We start from the raw sequence: 8,769 nt of genomic DNA on the forward strand, positions 1-8,769 counted from the left end.
GCTAACTAACTTAAAATGATGCTAACAGTAATGTAGTGATAGCTGCTAATCAACTCAGTGATACTTACAGTAATGTAGTAAGTATTTCGAACAACCTCAAAGTGATGCTGACAGTCATGTAGGAAGAGTTGGTACGAACCTCAAAATAATGCGACAGTGATGTCAGAAGAATTGCTAAAGATCTCAAAATGATGCGATAGTGATGTAGGCAGAAATGCTAATGAACTTAAAATGATGCTAACAGTAATGTAGTGGTAGTTGCTAATCAAGTCAGTGATGCTTACAGTCATGTAGTACGTGTTTCGAATAACCTCAAAGTAATGGTGAAAGTCATGTAGGAAGAGTTGCGACGAACCTCAAAATAATGCGACAGTAATGTAGGAAGAGTTGCTACGAACCTCAAAATAATGTGACAGTGATGTCGGAAGAATTGCTAATGAACTCAAGATGATGCTAACAGTAATGTCGTAAGAGTTTCGAACACCCTCAAAGTGATGCTGACAGTCATTTAGTAAGAGTTGCTAATGAAATCAATTCAATGCTACAGTGATGTCGTGAGAATTGATCATAAACTCAAAATCATGCTAACAGTAATGTAGTGATAGTTGCTAAAAAACTCAAAGTGATGCTGACAGTAATGTAGTAAGAGTTGCAACGAACCTCAAAATAATGTGACAGTGATGTCAGAAGAATTGCTAATGATCTCAAAATGATGCGACAGTGATGGAGTGAACGTTTCGAATAACCTCAAAGTGATGCTGACAGTCATGTACTAAGAGTTGCTACGAACCTCAAAATAATGCGACAGTGATGTCAGAAGAATTGCTAAAGATCTCAAAATGATGCGACAGTGATTTAGTAAGAATTGCTAATGAACTCAAAATGATGCTAGCAGTAATGGAGTGAACGTTTCGAATAACCTCAAAGTGATGCTGACAGTAATGTAGTAAGAGTTGCTACAAACCTAAAAATAATGCGACATTAATGTAGCAAAATTTGCTACGAACTTCAAAATATTGCGACAGTGATGTCGGAAGAATTGCTAATGAACTCAAAATGATGCTTACAGTAATGTAGTGATAGTTGCTAATTAACTCAAAGTGATGCTGATAGTAATATAGTAAGTGTTTCGAACAACCTCAAAGTGATTCTGACAATCATGTAGTAAGGGTTGCTACGAACCTTAAAAAATGCAACAGGAAAGTAGTAAGTGTAGTAAGAGTTTCGAACAACCTCAAAGTGATGCTGACAGTCATGTAGTAAGAGTTGCTAATGAACTCAATTTAATGCTACAGTGATGTCGTGAGAATTGCTCAACAACTCAAAATGATGCTAACAGTAATGTAGTGATAGTTGCTAATAAACTCAAAGTGATGCTGTCAGTAATGTAGTAAGAGTTGCTACGAACCTCAAAATAATGTGACAGTGATGTCAGAAGAATTGCTAATGATCTCAAAATGATGCGACAGTGATGTAGTAAGTGTTTCGAACAACCTCAAAGTGATGCTGACAGTCATGTGGTTAGAGTGGCGAGTAACCTAAAAATGATGCTGATTGTAATGTAGTAAGAGTTGCTAATAACCTCAAAACAATGCTAGAGTGATGTAGTAAGAATTGCTAATGATCTCAAAATGATGCGACATTGATGTCGTAAGAATTGCTATTGAACTCAAGATGATGTTAACAGTAATGTAGTGATAGTTGCTAATGAACTCAGTGATGCTTACAGTAATGTAGTAAGAGTTTCGAACAACCTCAAAGTGATGCTGACAGTAATGTAGTAAGAGTTGCTACGAACCTTAAAATAATACAACAGTAATGTAGTAAGAGTTTCTATGAACCTAAAAAATAATGCGACAGTGATGTCAGAAGAATTGCTAATGATCTCAAAATGATGCGACAGTGATGTAGTAAGAATTGCTAATGAACTCAAAATGATGCTAACTGTAATGTAGTGAAAGTTTCGAATAACCTCAAAGCGATGCTGACAGTCATGTGGTTGGAGTTGCGAGTAACCTAAAAATGATGCTGATTGTAATGTAGTAAGAGTTGCTAATAACCTCAAAATTATGCAACAGTGATGTCAGAAGAATTGCTAATGATCTCAAAATGATGCGACAGTGATGTAGTAAGAATTGCTAATGAACTCAAAATGATGCAAACAGTAATGGAGTGAAAGTTTCGAATAACCTCAAAGTGATGCTGACAGTCATGTAGTAAGTGTTGCTACGAACCCCAAAATAATGCGACAGTTATTTCGAAATAATTGCTAATAAACTCTAAATGATGCTGACGGTAATGGAGGAAGAGTTGAAACTAACCTCAAAATGATGCTACAGTTATGTCGTAAGAATTGCTATTAAGTTCAAAATGATGCTAACAGTAATGTAGTGAAAGTTGCGAGTCACCTAAAAATGATGCTGACAGTAATGTAGTAAGAGTTGCAACGTACCTCAAAATGATGCGACAGTGATTGAGTAAGAATTGCTAATGAACTCAAAATGATGCTAAAAGTAATGTAGTGAAAGTTTCGAACAACTTTAAAGTGATGCTGACAGTCATGTGGTTAGAGTTGCGAGTAACCTAAAAATGATGCTGACAGTAATGTAGTCAGAGTTGCTAATGACCTTAAAATAATGCTACACTGATGTTGTAAGAATTGCTAATGATATCAAAATGATGCGACAGTGATGGAGTAAGAATTGCTAATGAACTCAAAATGATGCTAACAGTAAAGTAGTGAAAGTTTCGATTAACCTCAAAGTAATGCTGACAGTCATGTGGTTAAAGTTTCGAGTAACCTAAAAATGATGCTGACAATAATGTAGTAAGAGTTGCTAATAACCTCAAAATAATGCTACAGTGATTTTGCAAGAATTGCTAATGATCTCAAAATGATGCGACAGTGATGGAGTAAGAATTGCAAATAAACTCAAAATGATGCCAACAGTAATGGAGTGAAAGTTTCGAATAACCTAAAAGTGATGCTGACAGTCATGTGGTTTGAGTTGCGAGTAACCTAAAAATGATGCTGACAGTGATGTCGGAAGAATTGCCAATGATCTCAAAATGATGCGATAATAATGTAACCCTAACCCTAACCTCAAAATAATGCAACAGCAATGTAGTTAGAGTTGCTACGAACCTCAAAACAATGCGACAGTGATGTCAGAAGAATTGCTAATGATCCAAAAAAATGTGACAGTGATGTCAGAAGAATTGCTAATGATCTCAAAATGATGCGACAATGATGTCGTAAGAATTGCTAATGATCTCAAAATGATGCGACAGTAATGTAGTGAAAGTTGCCAATAAACTCAAAGTGATGCTGACAGTCATGTAGGAAGAGTTGCTAATAACCTCAAAATAATGCTACAGTGATGTCGTAAGAATTGCTAATGATCTCAAAATGATGCTGACGGTAATCTAGTAAGAGCTGCTAATAACCTCAAAATGATGCGACAGCGATTTACTAAGAATTGCTAATGAACTCAAAATGATGTTGACGGTAATCTAGTAAGAGCTGCCAATAACCTCAAAATGATGCTGACAGGAATGTAGTAAGTCTGGTAATAACCTTAAAGTAATGCTAGTGATGTAGTAAGAGTTACTATGAACCTCAAAATAATGTGACAGTGATGTAGTACGAATGGCTAATGATCTGAAATGATGGGACAGTGATGTAGTAAGAGCTGCGAATGAACTCAAAATAATGCGACAGTGATGTACTAAGAATTGCTAATAACCTCAAAATAATGCTAGTGATGTCTTAAGAATTGCTAATGAACTCATTAATGAACTCAAAATGATGCCAACAGTAACGGAGTGAAAGTTTCGAATAACCTCAAAGTGATGCTGACAGTCATGTAGGAAGAGTTGCTAATAACCTCAAAATAATGCTACAGTTATGTAGGAAGAATTGTTCATGAATTCAAAAATGATGCTGACAGTGATGTAGTAAGAATTGATAATAAACTCAAAATGATGCTGACAGGGATGTAGTAAGAATTGCTCATGATCCCAAAATGATGCTAACAGTAATGGAGTGATAGTTGAAACGAGAACAACAAACTGTCCTCTGATGGTTGGACAGGTTGGTTTGGTCCGTCCTCTCACTCATCATTAAAAGCCCTTATCACTCATCATTCATCCAATCTGACACTCACGTCTGCAGTGGGGAATCCCCAGCAACCCGCGGCCCACATGGAGCAGTCTCGGCCAATCACGTGGGGCCTGCAGCGGCACCGACCACCAAATGACTCGCAGGTGTCACTCTCAGCTCCAACCTCATGGCAGGCACAAGGCAGGGCGCCGTTGTTGAAGAGAGCCCAAGAGACACAGCTGAGCTGAGACAGAATGGAGACCAAGGACAGGAGGGACGACAGAGAAAAAGGAAACGTTAGCAAGACATTTTAGGAAAATTAGTTAAGTGGGGAAAAGGTTATTAGCCAAACTCGCTAAATGGAAGGACAACAAAAAACAAAGATCTTAAAAAGAAAATTTGCACAAAGTGAAACCCTGCAAGAGAAAGTAAATCAAGAACTAAATATTCTTGAGGCTCAGGTCTTTAGTTCCAATGCTTGTAAATGACATCTGAATGCATTCACAACCCAAATCTGAGCAGACAGAAGCGTCCCAGTCAGGCCCAGTTTAGTTCCTCTAGAACATTCAGGGATACAGAACAGGGACCAACTCAGGCTGAGAGACACCGACTTGACATGAAAGCTGTTGAGGCCACAGTTGCTGATGAAGTGGTCAGATTTCTCCAGTGGTTCTTGGTTCAGGGAGCTGGAGCTGGAGCTGCTCTCAGGCACCACCAGGACGTGATCCTGGAGAGACAGAAGGAAGAAGTCCAGGCCTGACAGAGGAGAAGGAGGCACAGAGTAGAAACAGCAGATACGTGTGGGGAAAGGGAGAGGGTATCAGTCCAGCAGAGGAGCAGGAAACCTACCACCACAGGGCTCTGCCTGCAGGAACCTGCAGGTGAGGAGGACCTGGTGGTCCGGCACATCCAGAATGATCTGGTTTTCAGACACCGGCACGTTTCGGCAGCCGTAAGCGTGGGGACAGAAGGAGGCGTTGGCGTGGCCTGAAAGACACAAAAAACCATCTCCATTTGAATGTTTCTCAAACAGCCGGAGCAGGAAAGCTAAGATGAATCAAAGATCCTCCACCCTGCCAGATCCGACCCTGGTAATGTAGACCTGCACAGGGTGGGTGGGGTGGAGCGGCTGGTGGTGGTGGAGGATGAAGACGTATCTGCCCAAAGCCTGGACACGGTGGAGTCCACCGCAGCGTTCTGAGTAGAAGGATGAGAGCGATGTTCAATGGTACATGTTTTCTTTCCTGAACCGCCGATGTTTCCAATCACGAATCTCAGTCATGAGATTTGAACATCATGGAGGAGTTCAAAAGTGTCAAACTGGGCCGGTCTCCATTTTATGAGTCCAGAGACCGAGGATAAAACTACAAGTCCCTGGTTCAGATTTGACTCGTCTGAATCCAAACACAGCAGCGTTCTTCCACCAGGCCAGAGGAGTTGATCATGACAACAAGATATCTTCATGCTACTACAACACACAAACTCATCACCAGAAAAGACTTCATGGTGGAACAACAAATCTCCTCCCAATGGGAAAAACATTGAGTTGAACAATCAACTTTTCCATGATGACATGGAGAGCTTGGCAGCAGCAGCAGGCTTCCATTGGGGGCTGATATGCCAGCTCCACTGAGCATTCTTTGGAATGGTTTCACCTGGAGTGATGCTGTTATTGAGACCTTTTATCTGGAACAACACCACCTGCATGGAGACTGAGGACTTCAACAGATGCAGATGTTGACCCAGAATAAATCTAAATATTCCAGATGTGTTAAATCAATCCAGCAGCAGTGGTGGGAGCGTCGTAAACTCACTCACTCAGCAGCCGTCAGCCTCCGTACCTGCACGGAGTCCAGCCATATGTGGTCTCTGTTGTCTGCTCCCAGAGGTGGTCTGTCACCTCTGAACCAGGGGGCTCATCTCTCTGGTGGGAGGGCAGTGGAGGAGCTGCAGCGGGGGAGGCCAAGATGGGCTCCTGTAGGAGGAGCTCTGGCCCTCCTTCAGCACCAGCCAGTGGGAGGGAGTTTGGAAACGTGAGGGGACACAGGAGGAGCTACAGGGGGAGGGGAGGTGGATCAGAACCGTTCTAACAAGAGCGCTGAGGGGACACAGGAGGAGCTACAGGGGGAGGGAAGGTGGATCAGAACCGTTCTAACAAGAGCGCTGAGGGGACACAGGAGGAGCTACAGGGGGAGGGAAGGTGGATCAGAACCGTTCTAACAAGAGCGCTGAGGGGACACAGGAGGAGCTACAGGGGGAGGGAAGGTGGATCAGAACCGTTCTAACAAGAGCCTGAGGGGACACAGGAGGAGCTACAGGGGGAGGGAAGGTGGATCAGAACCGTTCTAACAAGAGCGCTGAGGGGACACAGGAGGAGCTACAGGGGGAGGGAAGGTGGATCAGAACCATTCTAACAAGAGCGCTGAGGGGACACAGGAGGAGCTACAGGGGGAGGGAAGGTGGATCAGAACCGTTCTAACAAGAGCGCTGAGGGGACACAGGAGGAGCTACAGGGGGAGGAAGGTGGATCAGAACCGTTCTAACAAGAGCGCTGAGGGGACACAGGAGGAGCTGCAGGGGGAGGGAAGGTGGATCAGAACCGTTCTAACAAGAGCGCTGAGGGGACACAGGAGGAGCTGCAGGGGGAGGGAAGGTGGATCAGAACCGTTCTCACAAGAGCGCTGAGGGGACACAGGAGGAGCTACAGGGGGAGGGAAGGTGGATCAGAACCGTTCTAACAAGAGCGCTGAGGGCACACAGGAGGAGCTGCAGGGGGAGGGAAGGTGGATCAGAACCGTTCTAACAAGACCGCTGAGGGGACACAGGAGGAGCTACAGGGGGAGGGAAGGTGGATCAGAACCGTTCTAACAAGAGCGCTGAGGGGACACAGGAGGAGCTACAGGGGAGGGAAGGTGGATCAGAACCGTTCTAACAAGAGCGCTGAGGGCACACAGGAGGAGCTGCAGGGGGAGGGAAGGTGGATCAGAACCGTTCTAACAAGACCGCTGAGGGGACACAGGAGGAGCTACAGGGGGAGGGAAGGTGGATCAGAACCGTTCTAACAAGAGCGCTGAGGGGACACAGGAGGAGCTACAGGGGAGGGAAGGTGGATCAGAACCGTTCTAACAAGAGCGCTGTCCCACTAATGTTCCTCACCAGAATCCTCCTGTCAGGGGGGAACTGTCCATGGGTACTGATGCAGCAGACTGAAGGTTCAACGTAGTCCATGCTGAACTGGTCTTTAGGCACCAGGTGGACTTTGTGCTAAAAACAGCAGAAAAAAAAGACAAAAAGGGGAGAATTTCAACAAAAGTATGCAAATGAGCTGAAGATCAAAATACAAAAAGTAAATCATGGTTTTTTTTTCAAATAATTGCCAGCTATTTAGCTAAGAGAAGGACAAATGTCAATCAAGATGTCAGAATGGAACGATCCCACTGGCTTCTGGTCAAGGGAACCATGGAGATGCTAACTTCCTGTTGGACGATCAGGGTGTCTCATCCCTGACATGCTAACTTCCTGTTGGACGATCAGGGTGTTTCATCCCTGACATGCTAACTTCCTGTTGGACGATAAGCGCTTCTCATCCCTGACATGCTAACTTCCTGTTGGACGATAAGCGTGTCTCATCCCTTACATGCTAACTTCCTGTTGGACGATAAGCGTGTCTCATCCCTGACATGCTAACTTCCTGTTGGACGATAAGCGTGTCTCATCCCTGACATGCTAACTTCCTGTTGGACGATGAGGGTGTCTCATCCCTGACATGCTAACTTCCTTTTGGACTATCAGGGTGTCTCATCCCTGACATGCTAACTTCCTGTTGGACTATAAAGCCTGATTTAAGCCTGACGCTGTAGCCTGAGACGCGCCTCCAAAAAATCCTGTTTTCGCATCGCGTCGACGCGTGGTGACGTCAACGTCGAGGACTGTGATTGGTCCGCTCAGAACGTTATTTCCGGTTCAGTCGCAGCACAACCCCGCCATTTTCAAAGTTTCTGTGGTGAAGGCTCCAAGAAAAAATGGACCAAGCTGAAGAAAGGATTATCGAGGAGGTGCTCAAGTACGACCACCTCTACAACGCCTCTTCGCGGCACTACAAAGACTGACAAATGGCCAACAATTGTTGTGTGTGACCGGAAGAAAACCGAGGATTCCGACAAGAGCCCCGTAAACAATACAAAGACAAAGCCACGCCCCCTAGCGGTTCGGCGGTGTATTGCAGAGCAACGCGTTCCCTCGACGCAGAATAAACCAGGCTTTCCAGTCGCACCTGTTCTACCCCCGTGCCAGATAAGGACCCCCATCGGGCTGTGCCACTCTGGAGGGAGCGCGTCTCACAGTCAGTCAGCGGAACCATGCGGATCCGGGCCGGAGCTGTGGGAAGGAGCGCCAATTGTATCGGGTTGTTGTTTTCTGGACTGCAGCAGAACAGGAGCAGCCGGGACTGGAATGTAGAAGTAGGTTATCTTGAAGTTGACTCAGTTATGGTGAACGATATTGTGGTTCAACACTTTAATGAGCTTTAAGGCAAACACATTTCATGAGGAAACAACGCCGGAATTGGACGGATTTCAGCGGCACACAACAACGTATCCGATACACCTCATTGGAAACCTGGTGGTCTAAGACTAAGAAACACCAGTCACCATGAAGAAAGGAACTTT

Source organism: Aulostomus chinensis, chromosome 1 (assembly GCF_037954235.1).
Source record: "Aulostomus chinensis isolate RoL2024-O1b breed Wild chromosome 1, RoL_Achi_v1.0, whole genome shotgun sequence".
Classification (NCBI taxonomy): domain Eukaryota; kingdom Metazoa; phylum Chordata; class Actinopteri; order Syngnathiformes; family Aulostomidae; genus Aulostomus; species Aulostomus chinensis.